Source organism: Panicum virgatum, chromosome 8N (assembly GCF_016808335.1).
Source record: "Panicum virgatum strain AP13 chromosome 8N, P.virgatum_v5, whole genome shotgun sequence".
NCBI classification, from domain to species: Eukaryota; Viridiplantae; Streptophyta; class Magnoliopsida; order Poales; family Poaceae; genus Panicum; species Panicum virgatum.
In genome coordinates, this window is record NC_053152.1 from 8,350,518 (window position 1) to 8,368,391 (window position 17,874).

Sequence of the window (17,874 nt, forward strand, 5' to 3'; positions counted from 1 at the left end):
GCTTGTCGCACTGATCGAGCTTTCGGGACGGCTCACTTTGCACGTGTGAGAACCCGGGCAAGGCTGTGCATGACTGAAACGAGTGCTTTAAGCTTCTGATTGTCTTTTGGCATAGGCTTGGCCTCGTTGCTAAGTAAAGCATGACAAGCTTTCAACCCCTGGCATTAAGAATTGATTGCTATAAATTTGATTGAAAAATGAATGTTGGCAACTTGTTTTGGCTGGTTTGGCTCACCTGTATGAGTTTGAGTAGCACTGCTTTCCATTTCCTACTTGTTAGTGCTAGATCATGGGTGATGCTTTTATTTCTCCTAAAACTGAACTTGCCTAGCTCTCGACTGATTTGATATACACTGTTGAGCTAGATGCAGGTCTTGTTTTTGGATGCACACGTGCTTGAGACTAGATGTTGCTCATATCCTTGTATCCCTGAATGCTTTCACTTACACCTCCTGCATTGCATTCATTGCATAGCATCTATTCAGGGGGAGTTTCAACTTCAGGGGGAGCTTTAGGTCTTTTTAGGCTTGATGTGTGCTTGTGCCAACAAGGGGGAGAATTTTTGGAAGAAGTGATCGAACAAGTGGGAGACTTGTTTGATTTTTGAAAAACTTGTTGTGCACAGGGCCTTGAGAGTGCATCATTTTGGGAAAGTTGCACTTGTGAGAGGGAAAAGCTTTGCTTGAGGAGTTTCTGCTTTGTTCTTGGCTCCGGGTTTTCCTCGTTTTCCCTCTGCTTCTTGCATGACTGCGTCGAGCGTTACCTCTGTCTTTGAGGAGTCATGTTTTGGCTTTTGATCGATTGCGTCGAGCCGTTGCCCTTGTCTTAGGGGATCGATCTGTGCTTGAGTAAGTGACTGTTCTTGCCTTTCTGAGTTTTGTGTCACTTGCTTGAGTTCTTCACTTTCTTGCTTCTCTTTTTATCACTTCTCTGCTTTCAGGTGGTGTGTTGACAATGCACTCATCAAGGGGGAGATTGAGGAATGTTGAGTACTCTATCCTGCTTGTGATGAGTGAATTGTCAACCGTGCGGTATGATCGTGCGCTTGGTCTTTGGATTGCAGGTACACGGGCATCGAGTGTCGACGGGGAGCTGTCGTGGAGGTGCTGTGGCCGATGGACCGTGCGGTGGACGGCGGTGAAGGGCAGCCGGGACCGGAGCTCAGACCGGGCGGCAGCTGTGGCGTCCACTCCTGGATCGAGGGCACAAGTGGCGACGGAAGGCGGGTTTCTTGGTTTGCGCCACAAAACCAAGGAGGCGGACGGCGGTTGAAGACGCCGAGTCGTGGAGGCACGGGCGTCGGTCTTGGGACTGACGGAGGCGACGGGCGTCGACGGTGTCTAGGGCCTCGCTGCGGGCGAGGAGGTGACGGGCGTCGGGTGGCGTCCAGGGCCGTTAGAAGGCCGAGGCGGGAACGGCGTCTAGGGCCACGGTGTGGAGGCGGGAATCTTCCCGCGTGTGAGGTTTTGGCGGTTTTCTCAAAACCGGCCACCTACCCGGGTTTCGCGGACCCTCCAAAACCGCGGACTGGATCTTCATCAAGACGGCGGCATCGCAGAGAAGACTTCGTTTCGAAGAAAGAACCTCGGCCGTCGGATGAGATCGTGTACAGGGGGTGCTGCAGGCCAACCGGTCTGACCGGTCCCTGGCACCGGTCTGACCGGTCTAACCAACCGGTTTGACCGGTCTAACCAACCGGTCGGACCGGTCCCGCTGGTACAAATACCCCTTCACTTGTGTTAGGTCAAGTGCTGCTTTTGTATTGTATCCGTGAATTGTTCTGTTCTCCAGGCCGCCGCCTCTGTGTTCCTCTCCCCCTGTTCATCTCTTTAGGGTAGATTTGAATGTTGTTTGTGTGAGAACTCTTGTGAATTTGATTGGGAAAGGAGGCCCTAACCTCCTCGTGCCCTCTGGGCAGTTTGAATCAATCCATCTCCTCGTTTTGTGCCTTGTTTGATGAAATTTCGATTTCGTTTTTGGTGCACTTGATTGCGAGGAGTCCACGAGTTCTTTGCTGTGATTCCCATGCCTCTACTTTGTTCTTGAACCCTCTGGAATCACTAACTCGTTCAAATTCGATTTCTTGGAGACTAGAGAAAACCCCACCCCCTTTGATCTCATCCCGAAATTCTCGTGCTATGGATATCTTTAGGGTGAGATTTCTTGGGGATACACTCTTGGGGTAGGAACGAAGCTATCCTCCAAGTTTCATCCAATTTGGACGTGATTTGCTCTCGATTCACGGTTTTGGAACTGAATTTTCGGGGTTTTCTGTACGCCACCGGTCAGACCGGTTGGCGAGACCGGTCAGACCGGTCTGCCTGTTTTTGAACTGCTTGACCGGTCAGACCGGTCCTCTATACCGGTCAGACCGGTCTGTGCCTGAGCAGATTCGATTTGAGAAGTTTCTCTCGCTTTTGCTTCCGCTTTGCGACTCGGGTCTTTTGCTTCGAGATAGCTTGTTCATAGCTATTCTCGCTGACCTAGGTTCGAGGATTTGCGGTGGTTTTGGGATATAGGCCGACAATTCGAATTTCGACGAAATTTTGATCGGCTCCCATTCACCCCCCCTCTGGTCACCGGCTTCGGTCCCACAACTTCCATAACAGGTGTCAAGAAAGACCTCTGTGAGCTCCAGGGAAAACATCAGGAGATAAGTAGCTGGCTGGCTGTAGTTCGTGACAGAGCATTAGGGAGTGGCACACAACTTCCATGGGTGAACGAATTGAGAAATGTTGCCTATGATATTGAAGATTTACTCTATGGAGTCCACCTTGAAGCTGAGAAAGACAAGATACATAGCGATGGTGACGAGCAAACAATAGCAGACTAAAGACAAGATACATAGCGACGGTGACGAGCAAACAATAGCAGACTACTTCTGTGCAAAACCAAAATCATTACTGTTCAGATGCAAGGTGGCTAGTAAGGTCAAGGCAATCAAGGTGAAATATGAGAAGATTGTGAAGCATGCAAGCGATGCCAACATTATAAGGAACAATTTACAAATGGATCATCCTGCTCGGAGCAGCAACACCAGGACTGCTGGAGAGCCCTCCATGCTATCTAATGTTGAAGACTCCAAAATACCAAGAAGAGATCAGGAGAAGGATGAAATTGTAAGATTTTAGAACCTAGTGATTTCTAAAGAGACAAACACATTCAATTTGAATTCAAATTCATAGAACTCAAATTCAAATTGAACTACAAACAATAAAATGATGCAAAGGTAGCATGAGATGCACAAAGCCTATTTAGCCTTATATTTTTTTATGGCTAAACAAATTATTTAAATTCACCATAAATACTCTAAAGACAAAATAAAATTTAAATAAAACCTTATCGAACCTATAATTAAAGTAATTAAATTTATTTGGGTTGCTAAATTAAAAATTAGGGTGTTACAGTCTGGCGCCGCCGAGACCCCTCCAGTGAGCTCCGACGGTGGCGGCGCGGTAAGGAACCAGCGGAGGTGAACAGTCCCGAGACAGATGATTCTGCAAAAATGGGAGAGGACCAATATTTTTCCAAGGTTCGTAATATACCAAATATAATCTCTAGATAGCTCATGTTAATTCATAATGTTCAGATCACGTATACTTATATCATACTTTTATCAGCAGAGCCGATTGGACATCAAGAATCCAACTGAGGCAATCATGCACACCACCTCTGCAAGCACCATCGGGCACCTGCCATTAACGGATTCCCGTACTCTCGACCAGGCTTGGTCCTGATGCGATTGAAGGTGCAGCAGCCAGCAGGCCATGAGGACGAGGGAGGTAGCAGCCTGGACACAAGGAGTCAGGTTTTCTTTTTTTTTTGACGGGAAGGGTTAGTTTTTTTGAACCCCTGAAGACTCGAAGGTGATCGGCAGTCAGACACGCCTGCAGTGCGGACAAGAAAAAATTCTTGGCTATACTTTATAGAAATTATTGCAGACTACACTGCTACAAAAATGATTTATAGGAACACCTCATTTTTTTCTAAGGACGGATCAAAAAGCAACATGTTCCTACAAATAGAGCTAGACTACTGTAGCAGTTGACCCGCCCATACAAATAAATTTTTAGGGGCGGGTGACGCTATCACCCGCCTCTAAAAATAACACTATTTTTAGGACCGATAATAGCATCACCCGCCCCTACAAATATCATTTGTAGAGGCGGCTGACAGCATCACCCGCCCTAAAAATAGAGCACTATTTTTGGAGGCGGGTGACACTGTGATTCGCCCCTAAAATGTTTGAAAAGCGGTGCGCAGAGTTTGAAAAGCGGAGGCGCAGCGCTGGTCATCAGCATCAATGCATGCACACTCTCTCTTCCTTATTTATTTCTCCTCCTTCCTCTTCCACCACACACGCGACCTCTCCTCTGTCTCTTTCTTATCTCTTTCTCCCATCTCTCCCTCCCCTCCTCTGCCTTCCATGCAGGCTGCCGGCCGTGATGCTTGATGGAGGTGGCAGGTCTCCAACCTCGGGGGCCACGGACGACATGCGGGTGCTGTCCGTGAGCTGTGCGAGCTGCTGATGCGGGTGCCTATTCATGAGCTGTGCAAGCTGCTGATGCAGGTGCTGGACGAGGCCGGCGCACCTCCAGCGGCCGTTCGGCGAAGCCGGGTGCCGCCCGACCCTGCAGCCGGACCTGACACTGGGGCTCTCGGCGCACTGGACCGGGGTGCCCTCACCGTGCTCCTCGCCGACGAGCACATCTGCGGCCTGCAGGTCCGCCGCGGTGCCGGGGAGTGGGTCACCGTGCAGGGACCCCGACGACGGTGGCGCAACGATGGCTGCGCACGGCATGGCCCACGGCAGCGGACCGGCGGCCGGCGCAGCAAGGCCCGCGGCGACTCGGCGCGTGGGGTGCGCGGTGAGGCCCACGGCGGCGCAGGGGAGCCCAGCAGCGGCTCACAGCCCGTGCTTTGATTTTTTATTGTTTTATTTGATTTGTAGGCATGACCGTCCCTGAAAACCAATTTTTAAGAACGGGTCATGCCTCAACCCGTCCTTAGAAATGAGTTTTTAGAGACGGTTATAACATCCACCCCTACAAACAACTATTTTTAACTGCGAAAAGCAGGGACGGGTGCAGTACCCATTCTTAAAAATAGTTTTTTACCCGCCCCTACACTCTTTTTGCAGTAGTGCTAATATTGTTCATGTGTTTTAGTGTGGAGAAAGAAAATTCAACCCACAAACAGCTAACTTAATAATTTTGGTTAATAATAAATAAGAGAAGGGGAGAGGGTGGTTATCATAATATTTGTTGTGACCGTTCACCCGCAATATTTCTGGCATATCGACGATAATGCTCAATGACAGTAGTCAGTAAATAAAAGGAAATATATGGAGAAATTGATGAAGGTGGCATCCTAACAGAATTGAAGGTGGTGCGTACCTTCCATCAAAAGAAAGTTAACGAATTGAGGAGTTCGTGCCCTTGAGCATAATTATTTTTCTTCACCGTTTGTATTTTTTATCTTTCATAACCTTCTTCCTTTTTTTAATTTCTTATTACATGCTGATTGCGGTGGTTAATCTATTCAGCCCGATTTGCAAAACTGTATAAGATTAGACCCCTTTACCATCCACGGGCGTCCGATCTGAATTTTCGTTAGGACATCTGGTCTGACTCTATCTCCGTTTCTTGAAGCCTCTCATCTAGGTATAGCTGTAGTATGAGTTCACATGTGCATGCACGCCCAACACATGCACACCTCACTCCCACACCACATACTCACCCTACACACGCACACCTCACTCACACTCGACGTGCACAAACAAACCAACAACTACATTCAGATCTAGAAATCGCGTCCATCTTGACTCTTGAGATCACCGGATAACTCCGTTAGACGATGAGTGTCTCGTAATCCCATCCCTTTGCAGCTCCACACGTGACAGGCTGCAGATTTTAACTGGGGAAAATCCCGGTGGCGGGCAGGCTGCACACTAGCAGCACTACCAACCGAGCTAACGCTCGTTCTGGACTCTGTCTCCATTTTTCATTGCCCAGTAGTACATTAGAGCTACATACCAAAAGTATTTTTTTTCTAGAAAAAACTGGTCCAGTTTGCCTTGCCGACTAAAGTAGTTTGATGCGTCCGGTTGTCTCCTGCCACCAGCGAATGAACCACCGGTGCTCCCGACGAGTGTGAAAGGAATCGGGTGCTCGTAGCCTAAGAGACGAGAGGTGAATTAGGCAATTTAAAACCTTCACCCATGGCTCCAACTAGTTTGCACAAAACTTAAACTAAAACATGCTATCTAAATGTGTAATTACGGTTCATCTAGTGTGAAACCTTCATTCTAATACAAGTTTTGAAACGTATAGCCAATCCTAGCTTGACCCTACTCTAAGAAAATAAAGGCACACATGTTGCAAGTATTAAATGCAGAAATATAAAGGGCATGAGAGAAAGCAAACTCTTAGACACAAGGGGTATCCCGTGGTATCGGTACACACAAAAGACAACATTAATCCACGTTGTTGAAGCACTCACTAAGAGTATTGCTTCCCAGCAATCAAGTCTCTTCCAGGAAATCTTGACTTGCCACAAAGGCTCACGCCAAGCCCCCGGTCACCTTGATCCCGTTTTCCACTAAGGAGCTTCTCCATTAAGAATGGGGTCTCCAAGTCCCCTGTACAAAGCCATCGACACTGCTCCACACCAAGCCGGAGGGTCATAGCCGGGGGGTCTCCAAAAGTCCAAGGGGCCGGCGGACCGAGATACAAGCTTGAGTAGCTCTCCAGCACAGCACACAAGGCACACAACCTTGCTTTCACATTCACTCACACTCTCAAAGGATATGTTGAGGACTAAAGATGTGATCACTTTGCACTTCTATGGCTTGCAAAACTTCTCTAGTGTGTATGAGGCTCCTCTTATCTCTAGCAACCTCAAATGATCCAAGGTGAGGCCCTTATATAGCCCAAACACTCAAAGGAACCGTTGCTCCAACAACTACCAAAATGCAGCATAGCACCGTTTAAACCGATGCCTTTTTTTTGGGGGGGGGGGGGCGGCATCTGTTCAACCGATTACCCTAACCTAGCATATAGCCGTTGAGCCTTCTGACATGTTCTACAGCTGACTCATCAACCGTTGGTTAAATCGACACTTAGATACCGGTTTAACCGATGTCCACATAACCTTCTTCTTCAACTAACACGCTCTCTGGATTATAGCAACATGAATATACCGATGCATGTTTTTCTTAGCATTAGTCTAACCGGTGCTACTTGGTTTCTTCTCGTAGCTCAGCAATGCTCCAACCAATACAACGACGCTCTCAAACTTGACGCCATCGGCTTAGCTGGTGCCTAAGGCAGTTCTGCACTTGCCTTAGTAATGACTTATCCAGTGCACCGATGACTTAGTGTCTGTTTAATTTAACTGGTGCAATGTTTTCTGCATCCACTTGTCCAACTTGTCGCGGCTGTCAATTGCATTTGACATCTTTGGATTTTCACTATGATTTCGATATCTTGACAGGGAATTGGACACATCGGATTACATCCATGGAACCTTGAGATTCTACAAAGATGATCTGACAAACTTGTTAGCCCATTGATTGCGTTGTCATTTGATCACCAAAATCACAAGAAATAATAGCACTACTACAGAAATGGCCTTTGATCCTGCACATTTATCCCGACAATCTTTGGACCCGGGACCAATGAAGGCTTTAGTCCCGGGTCCAACGGTTAGGGGGCATCCAGGAGCTTTAGTCCCGTTTGGTGGCTCCAACCGGGACAAAAAGTCACCCTTTAGTCCCGGTTGGTGGCTCCAACCGGGACCAAAAGTCCTGAAAATTTAGTCCCGGGTGGTAACACCAACTGGGACTAAAGGATGACCCTTTTGTCCCGGTTGGTGGCTCCAACCCGGACCAAAAGAGCCTTTAGTCCCGGTTGGTCGCTTCAACCTGGACAAAAGGGAGCTTCACGGGTTAGTTTGAAAGAAAGGCATCTCATTCAAAGCCACATGTGCAGTGTAGGTGGGGTGGTAAGGAAGTCACGTGCGAGTGTAGGTGGGGTGGTAAGGAAGTCACCCGTGAGGTGAGACATCTCAGGTTCGAGTCTTCAGTCTCGAACAGTCTGGCCTTCACCTGAGGTGTGCCCTCGTGGTAGTTCTCAAGGCACGTCCAAATCTTGCAGACTTCCGGAAAACCTTGGACGCGTGAGAACTCCGCACGAGAAATGCCAGCGAACAAGGCATTGACAGCCTTGGCGTTAGCCTCATGCTCAGTCACTTGAAGAGGAGTGACCCGAGCGGCAAGCACCACGTAAGCCTTGTTCTTGGTAATATCCCAGACCTCGGCTTCCATGCTCTACAAGAAGGCACTCATGCGAACCTTCTAGTAGGCATAGTCCTCGCCGGAAAATACCGGGATCTTCCCAAGACTCGCCATGGTCGCCAAGTGGTTTTCGAACCGGTTAAGGTACTGAAAACCTCAACCAAGCTCTGATACCAATTGAGGGACCGAAACTAGCGACCAGAGGGGGGGGGGGTGAATGGGAGCCGATCAAAATTTCTCTCGAAATTCAAACCGTCGGCCTATATCCCAAAATCACCACAAGCCCTCAAGAGTTCTAGGTGAAGTTTGGAATAGCTATGGAAGAGCTAAACCAACACAAAACACCCCTATAACGTGCGAGAGAAAACACGGAAGCGAACGAGAAAATCTGCAGACCTGGCAGACACGGACCGGTCAGACCGTTCTCTCCGACCGGTCAGACCGGTCGGGCTGGAGTTCAAAAACCCAGATCGGTCAGACCGGTTTCAGAGACTGGTCAGACCGGCTGCACCCAGACAGGTCGCAAACAAAGCTTCGAACGTCAAATCTCGAGCAAACGAAGTCCAAATCCAACAAAACTTGGAGGATAGCTTCAAATCTACCCGTGAACATATCCCCAAAAGATCTTTCCCAAAAGATTAACAGATCATGAGAAATCAAGGGAAGATCAAAGAGAATTGGGGTTTTCTCAAGAACCCAAAAACTCCGATTCGTGAGAACTCTCGATTCCAGTAGATTTAGCACTTGGCTAGAAGGATTAGAATCGTCACAAAGAGTCCATCAAACCACGAATTCAAGGGTTCGTCTCCTCCGAACACAAAACACACTAAAAGAGGAGAATCGAAACCCAAAACGCAAGAGAGGAAGGGGACGAAAAGCTCAGCACACACGGGTGAATCTCAAATCAATTTCATTCATAAATAATGGAGGAATTCACCTATACAAAGGCTAGAGCCGACCACACCATCATCCACCCTCTAGATTGGAGAGATTAGCTATAATCTAACCCTCTTTTGCATTGGAATCCTTGGCCCTAACCTAGAGCAGGGGCAGGGAGTAGGAAAAACGAAGAGAAAACAAAAGACTCAAGAAACTCACCCAACCACGGGCTGGTGGGGGTATTTATACCCAGCTGCTGCGGCCAGACCGGTCAGACCGGTTGGGTCTGCAGCAACCCGCTGTACAGACTCAATCAACGGCGGAGTTTCTTGGCTGCGATGCCACCACATCGACGAAGTTCCGGTCCGAGGTTTTGGAGGGTCCGCGAAACCCAGGTAGGTGGCTGGTTTTGAGAAAACCGCCAAAACCTCACGCGCGGGGAGATTCCCGCCTCCATGCCGTGGCCCTAGACGCTGTTCCCGCCTCGGCCTTCTGACGGCCCTAGATGCCGCCCGACGCCCGTCACCTCCTCGCCCGCAGCGAGGCCCTAGACGCCGTCGACGCCCATCGCCTCCGTCAGTCCCGAGACCGACACCCGTAACTCCACGACTTGGCGTCTTCAACCACTGTCCGCCTCCTTGGTTTTGTGGCGTAAACCAAGAAACCCGCCTTCCGTCGCCGCTCACGCCCTCGATCTAGGAGTGGACGCCACAGCTGCCGCCCGGTCTGAGCTCTTCCACGGCAGCTCACCGTCGACACTCGACGCCCGTGTACCTGCAATCCAAAGACCAAGCGCACGATCACACCGCCCGGTTGACAATTCACTCATCACAGGCAGGATAGAGTACTCTCGTTCCTCAATCTCCCCTTGATGAGTGCATTATCAACACACCACCTGAAAACAAAAAAGTGATAAAATAGAAACAGGAAAGCGAAAAACTCAAGCAAGTGACAAAAAGCTCAGAAAGTCAAAAATAGTCACTTACTCAAGCACAGATCGATTCCCTAAGACAAGGGCAACGGCTCGACGCAATCGATCAAAAGCCAAAACATGACTCTTGAAAGACAGAGGCAACACTCGACGTAGTCATGCAAGAAGCAGAGGGAAAACGAGGAAACCAGGAGCCAGAAACAAAGCAGACACTCCCAAACCAAAACTTTTCCCTCTCACAAGTGCAACTCTCCCAAAATGATGCACTCTCAAAGCCCTGTGCACAATAAGTTTTTCAAAAAACAAACAAGTCTAAGTCTCCCCCTTGTTCGATCACTTCCCAAATTCTCCCCCTTGTTGGCACATGCACACATCAAGTCTAAAAAGACCTAAATCTCCCCTGAAGCTGAAACTCCCCCTGAACAGATGCTATGCAATGAATGCAATGCAAGAGGTGTAAGTGAAAGCATTCAGGGATACAAAGATATGAGCAACATCTAGTCACAAGCACGTGTGCATCCATAAACAAGACCTGCATCTAGCTCAACAGGGTATATCAAATCAGTCTAGAGCTAGGCAAGTTTAGTTTAGGAGAAATAAAAGCATCACCCATGATCTAGCACTAACAAGTAGGGAATGGAAAGCAGTGCTAATCATACTCATACAGGTGAGCCAAACCAGCCAAAAACATGTTGCAAACATTCATTTTTCGATCAAATTTATATCAAGCAATTCTTAATGCCAAGGGTTGAAAGCTTGTCATGCTTTACTTAGCAACGAGGTCAAGCCTATGCCAAAGACAATCAGAAGCTTAAGACACTCGTTTCAGTCATGCACAGCCTTGCCCGGGTTCTCACAAGTGCAAAGTGAGCCGTCCCGAAAGCTCGATCAGTGCGACAAGCAATCCCACCTGGATCTTTTCAATCCATTTCAAGAACAGTTCAAGCAATTTTATCAAATTTATATCATTTCAAGTATGAATTGCTGAAAGAAAGGCTATACTAGCATGAATAAGATAGCAAAGCATATCAACACGCCCTAACATGCTAGTAGCCAGGACAGGGTGGTCATGTTTTCAGATTTTCAAATCAAAATAGCTTAACTCAGATGATGTCATATACACAATGGAGCAAGCTATACATGATCAAGTTTATCAACTCACACTAGCAGGCACTAGAAGATCATAGCAATGTATACAAGAATGCTAGTGCAAGTGAGACAATGCAAAATGCAAACATGTACAATTCATATGCACAATGCAACTACCAAACCTGGAAAACAAAGAGAAGCAATTAAAACCTACAAAGCTAACCAAAGAAAAGTCAGCGATCAAAAGGGTAACAAACCCCAAGCTCCCCTCGCAAGCGAGCAAAGGTGTCCTGCTCAAGCGGTTTGGTGAGAATATATGCGGTTTGCCTCTCTGAAGGGACATGGTTCAAGTCTATGTGGCCTCTCTCATGATTGTCTCGCAGGAAATGGAATCTGATATCTATGTGTTTGGTTCTGGAGTGTAGGACAGGGTTCTTTGTAATGCTAATGGCTGACATATTATCTACAAAGATGGGAACCCTACCGAAACTCAAACCATAATCCTGCAAGGTTTGCTTCATCCAAAGGATCTGGGAGCAGCAGCTAGCAGCGGCAACATACTCAGCTTCTGTGGAAGAAAGCGCTACGCTAGCCTGCTTGCGAGAGGACCAAGACACCAAAGATGTACCGAGAAATTGACAAGTGCCGGATGTCGACTTGCGATCCAACCGACACCCACTGAAATCAACATAAGAAAAGCCCACCAAAACCAGAGAAGAATCCGCAGAATACCAAAGACCAAATTCAGGGGTGAATTTCAGATACCTGAAGATGCGTTTCACCACCTTCCTGTGGGAGGTGCACGGAGAAACTTGGTACCGCGCACAAAGGCCGACGCCAAACTGAATGTCCGGCCGCGTCGCCGTCAGGTACAGGAGAGAGCCGATCATGCTCCTGTACTCCTTCTGGTTCACCGCCTCACCGTCCAAGTCCTCATCAAGCGCCGTCGAAGTGCTGATCGGAGTCGGCTTTGGAGACAAGTCGCTCATGTCGAACTTTCGCAGCAAGTCCCTGGTGTACTTGGCTTGATGGATGAACGTGCCCTGAGGAGTTTGCTTGATCTACAGCCCGAGGAAGAACTGCAGCTCAACCATCATGCTCATCTCGAACTCCCTAGACATCTGCTCAGAAAACTTGGAGACAAGAGCATGAGAAGAGCCACCAAAGATAATATCATCCATGTATATCTGAACTAATAGAAAGTCATTGCTAGACCGCATGAGGAACAAAGTTTTATCCACACATCCCATCTTAAAGCCCTGAGCCAGCAAAAAGGTTTTCAATCTATCATACCAAGCTCTAGGTGTCTGTTTCAAACCGTAAAGAGCTTTTTGAAGTTTATAAACACGGTTTGGAAACTTGGGATTTTCGAAACCAGGGGGTTGTTTCACATAAACCTCTTCTTCGATAAAACCATTCAAGAAGGCAGATTTCACATCCATTTGGAAAACTTTAAAACCCTTGGAAGCAGCAAATGCAAGAAAGATTCGAATAGCTTCCAAACGAGCAACAGGGGCAAAAGTCTCCTCAAAATCAATACCCTCTTTTTGGCAAAACCCCTGGGCAACAAGACGACCCTTGTCCCGAACAACCAATCCATCCTCACCCTGCTTGTTTTTGAAAACCCACTTCGTTCCGATGGGATTACAAGCAAGTGGAGGCTCGACTAAAACCCAAACTTGGTTTCTTTCAAAATTTTCAAGTTCCTCATGCATGGCATTGACCCAATTAGAATCAGAAAGAGTGTGTCCAATATCTTTGGGCTCAAAAGAGGCAACAAATGCTGAATGAGCAAAGCCAGCGATACTTGTTACGTTGGACCTGGTGACTCGCTCGTTGAGATCACCTAGCATCTGTTGAGGTGGATGACGACGCTGAATATGTCGAGGTGCTTCCCGTGTCGAAGTCGCCTCCTCCTCAACCAAATCTGGTGTCTCCAAAGTTGCAGCTGGTGAAGCCTGAGTCACCTCCTCTATCGGCCCCATGAAGTAGAAGTAGTCGGATCGGGGCCATCATCATCGTCCGAGCTCATGGCGGAGGCAACTGGGTCCACAGCACGTGTGGTAGCCTCAGCCTCGCCCTCCGCAGCTTCTTCCTCCTCATCTTCAAAGATGGAGGTGCCGAGCTCCTCATCTCCTGCAACTTCAAAGACAGAAGAATTGCACGGTGCAGTCTCGTCGAAAGTGACTTCACAAGTCTCTCTGACGATGTTAGTATCAATAATCAGCACACGGTAAGCTCTGGAGTGAGAAGCATAACCGAGAAAAATGCCGTCAGACGAGCGAGACTCAAACTTATAAAGATTTCCATCTTTCAGCACAAAACACCGGCAACCGAAAACTCTGAGATGATCAACACGGGGCTAGCGTCCAAATCGCAACTCGTAAGAAGTCCTGTGCATGAAAGCACGCAAGAAAATGCGGTTGGACACATAACAAGCGGTGTTAACTGCCTCGGCCCAGTATTTGCGAGGAGTCCTATGCTCATCGAGCGTCGTCCTCACCATCTCAACCAGCGTCCGATTCTTCCGCTCTACAACTCCATTCTGCTGTGGAGTGTAGGGAGAAGAATACTGGTGTTCAAGCCCTTGATCACTGCAAAAGCCGTCAAAACGAGCGTTTTTGAATTCTGTGCCATTATCACTGCGAATCGCTCGCATGGCCTGGGGTAGCTCATTTTTCAACCTCAAGATCAAGTCTCGAACAAACTCAAAAGCCTCATCCTTGGTCCTCATGAAAAAGACCCAAGAATAGCGAGAAAAATCGTCCACAATCACAAGAACGTACCACTTTCCACCAACAGACATCACCGTAGAAGGACCAACTGTGTCCATGTGTAGCAATTCTCCAGGGTGAGCGGTCATCACCTGATTAACAGGTGGATGTGAAGTAGCAATCATCTTCCCGTGGCGACACGGATGACAAATAAGGTCCTTTTCAAACTTCAATTTGGGCAATCCTCGGATTAGGCGAAGTGAGCTAAGTCTCGACAACAAATCGAAGATCAAACATCCAAGTCTCCTATGCCACTTCCACAAATCAGAAGAAGGAATAGCCAACAAGCAACGAGAAGGGCCAAGAGGAGTTCCAGAGAAGTCAACCAAGAAAACCCGATCGCGAGTTGTAATCCAGCAAACCAAATCTCCTCTGGAATCTAAAACACGCGAACAGCCCTCCTTGAAGCGAACCTCAAACCCCTCATCAAGAAGTTGCGAAACAGAAAGCAAATTGAACCCAAGGTTCGAAACCAAAGCAACCTCTCTCAGGGCAAAGCGATCAGAAACTCGAACAGCGCCAAGTCCACGTACCTTTCCTCTTCCATTATCCCCGAACACAATGTACTCCTTTGAGCACATCGGGGTGAGGCCGGAGAACCATTTGTCATTTCCGGTCATGTGGCACGAACAACCAGAGTCCATGATCCACCTGTTCTCTAAGCCTCCGACCTGCACATCAGTAGTGAGACAAAGGTGAGCAAATGTCTCAACACTGGGGTTAGCAAAGTGAGAAGCAAACCAGTGTCGAGCCATTTGCTCTACAGAAGGGTTAGCAAAACCAGGCAAAGTGTATCCCCCGTCCCGTCTACCGCGTGACTGACGAACACCACCGCGAGGAAAGCGTGGAGCATCGAAACCTCTTCCAAAGCCTCGGTCTCATGATCCATAGGCGTACTGAAAACGACCAGGAGCACGACCGGCAAAGCGACCACCCACTGGAGCATGGTAATCACCACCGTCTCCCTGACCTCCACCTACACGGCGCGCCCTAGCATCTTGCCTACCACCACACCGAGAAGGACCATGCACCCGAGCAGAGTACATGTCCACGTTCCGTCTCTCCTGCTCTCGCCTCACAGTCCGCTTCCTTCTGAAGCAAAACACCTCCAGGTGACCTTCCCTGTCACAGAACTCGCAGTGGTACCTCACATCACGCTTGGGAGGTGGAGGCCTAGCCTGCGGATGGGGAGGAACAACCCCCTTCTTCTGGGCAACCTGGGCTGTGGCAGTAGGGAGCGTGTCGAGGGGATTCCTCAGCTCATTGGGCTTTGGAACCCAAACCTGCTTCTGTGGAGGTGCTTTTTGTGGTTCTTTCAGCACACCATCCACGGGGTCAACAAGTGAAAGCTGCGTGCTCGTGCTAGCAGTGTTTCCAACAGCCTTGCCAATCTTACCATACAACCTGTCAAAATCTGACTTCGTGTATGTGTAACCGACCCCAAATCCATCACCACGCTTGAACTGCTTAATCATCATGCCCAACTGCGGCTCACTGCTAGAAACCCAACTCAGAATCACCCTAAGATAGGTATTCTCATTCTCCAAGTTGGCTTTCTCTATCGCAAGACTATCTAGATCGGCAATCAAACCAGGGCAAACAGAGCAGTCACTAGGTGGGCTAGACTCTACGACCTTAGTTGTTGACGTTCACTAACGCCCCCGATTTGTATACCGCAAGCGCACGGTTCGTGGTAGCTTTTCCCTTAGAGTATTCCCCCAATGTTTATCAATCCGTGGATCGACAATGAACTTACTAGGGTTTTCCATCTAATCTAACGGATCTATCCTAACATGAAGTATTAATTGCATATCAAAGGTGAACCTTTGATAGATATGAGTGATGTACGAAGGTTGATCTCATCCATGAACATCGGTAAGGATAAAGCATGACCGAAGGCATGACTAAACCTATCACACGCATTCTAGTTGTAGTTCTAGCTAAACGAGTAAGCTCAACATGCATCTCATCCAAAGCCTCTTTAAATCAAAACCTCCAATCCAATCCCTCGATACCCAACCTACTCTGTGGAGACGGCCTGTCACGACGCCCCCCTTTTCAACGGGATACCCTGAAGCAAGTCGAACCCCCTTTGGGTAGATCCGGTATGAACTCCTAGCCACCATAGCTACAAGAACACCCCATGCAATCTATCTCGAGAATAGATCTAGGAATAAGCGCACCCAAAGCAAGAACGAAATCGAAAGAGGAGAGACATGATCGCTAAATAGATCGGATGACATGAAGACATTACTCACATAATAGATTCGTTTGGATCGCCACCACCGCGTATACACCATTGACGACTCCAACTAGCTCATGAACTCCACCATGACACAACCACGCAGGGAGGCCATGGCGGATAGGGATGGCCTAAGCCATCTCCTAGACAACTTCGAAGACTTGCGGCAGCCGTCGTCTCCCTCCGGTCTTGGCCCTAGGTTTTCGTCAAGTTCTGGTTGGATGGATGCTTCGAGTTGAATAAGGTGCGTGCTATTTATAAGCCGAGGAAGCCACCGGTCGAAGGGGAAGGCAAACCGCCTCAGAAAAGGGCTGGGCCGGCCGGCCCCATGGGCCTAGGCCGGCCGGCCTACCCCTTTTCGGGCTCGCCTCGGTCTCATTTTTGGCGTGTAGACTCCTCGCATCTTCTAGAGTTTCTGTCCTTCACGATTGCACCCCTTTGGACGTTGTTATCTTGGAGATATCTTCGAGGAAAGGATAGGATAGGGAATCCTTCCTTAAATCTTCATTTGCTTTGCTTAATCCCGAAGTATCTTGATCTCATCTTCGTGGGCTTGGTCCTTTGGGCTCTCTTGGAGGATGGATGTGCATGAATGTGCTTCGAATCAACATGGGCTTTGGTCCTTCCTTTGGGTTTTGGCCTTCGTCTTTCTCCGTGTTAGCGCTCGATCACGGGCCTCGTCATTTCATGCTCCAAAATAGGCCAAAAACCTGCAAAAACGAAGTTCCTCCAACATATATGTGCATATGTGAAAATGACCAATAATTAGGCCGGGGTTAGGACGGTTAGTGATTTTGATATTGAATTCATGCCATTATCAAGGATAAACAAGGGATAAAATGGGTACTTAAGGAGCGCCAACATTCCCCCCATGCTTAAACCTTGCTCGTCCTTGAGTAAGTCTAGGAGCTTTGCTTATAAAGAAATCAGCGTTGCCCCTCAATGTCCTCTCTGCACTTAATCATACATAACAAGACATATTGCTCTCTCAAGTATTTAGCATTTAAGTTCATGTTGTGACTGGCTACTTCTTTATTATGGAAGATAGACTAGCAATTAAAGAACAAGCCACAATAATAAATAAATGCAATGCTCTCAAACTTAAGCGAACTTCAAACCTTTACCTTGTTTCATCGTGAAGAGTTTTCAAAAGAATGCATATCAAACATAATTGAGGTTCTCTTGCAAAAGATCATGGAAATACTCATCTCATCAAGTCGCTCAAGCCTACATTAGATTGTCTTCAACCTATTCTACTCATATGTAAAAGTGGAAGGCTTATGTGGAGCTTGGTAGGTAAAAACAATCCTAGCAAAACATTATATCTGAAATATTGTCAAACTAAGAGAGAGATCTATTGGATTTACTGAGACTAGTCAAAAAGGCCATTGGAAAATAATGTTGGAGAGGGGGAAAGATGAAACACACACATTTAGATAGGTGGACATGTGCAAGTGGCAAATGGATGATCCCGAGACACAAATGAAGTTCTTGTTATCGGATTGCACATGGTTGGAAGATTTGAGTATGGAATAATTCTTCAAAGTAACTTGGAAAATTAATGAAACAAAAAAGAACTAAGGAGCGTTTTATTCTTCTCTTTCTTTTTTTTCTCCCCTTTTTTTCATTTTTATTTTTTTTTCTTTCTTTTTGCTCCTTTTTT

At 47.7% G+C, this 17,874-nt stretch overlaps 1 protein-coding gene and 1 long non-coding RNA gene across 7 annotated transcripts in view; both read left to right on the forward strand.

Annotated features, from left to right (window-relative positions):
• The window catches only part of LOC120686640 (disease resistance protein RGA2-like), a 96,823-nt gene that overhangs the window by 61,569 nt on the left and 17,380 nt on the right, over positions 1-17,874 (forward strand). The window lies entirely within an intron of this gene.
• LOC120686643 lies at positions 1,602-5,128 on the forward strand. 3 transcript variants are annotated; one of them, XR_005680285.1, is made up of 5 exons: positions 1,602-3,119; positions 3,408-3,532; positions 3,624-3,808; positions 4,433-4,534; positions 4,571-5,128. It is a non-coding gene; the product is annotated as an uncharacterized LOC120686643 (long non-coding RNA). The 3 variants fall into 3 exon arrangements; XR_005680286.1 differs by lacking the exons at positions 4,433-4,534; positions 4,571-5,128 and having other exon boundaries at positions 1,604-3,119; positions 3,398-3,532; positions 3,624-4,041; XR_005680284.1 differs by lacking the exons at positions 4,433-4,534; positions 4,571-5,128 and having other exon boundaries at positions 1,618-3,119; positions 3,624-4,041.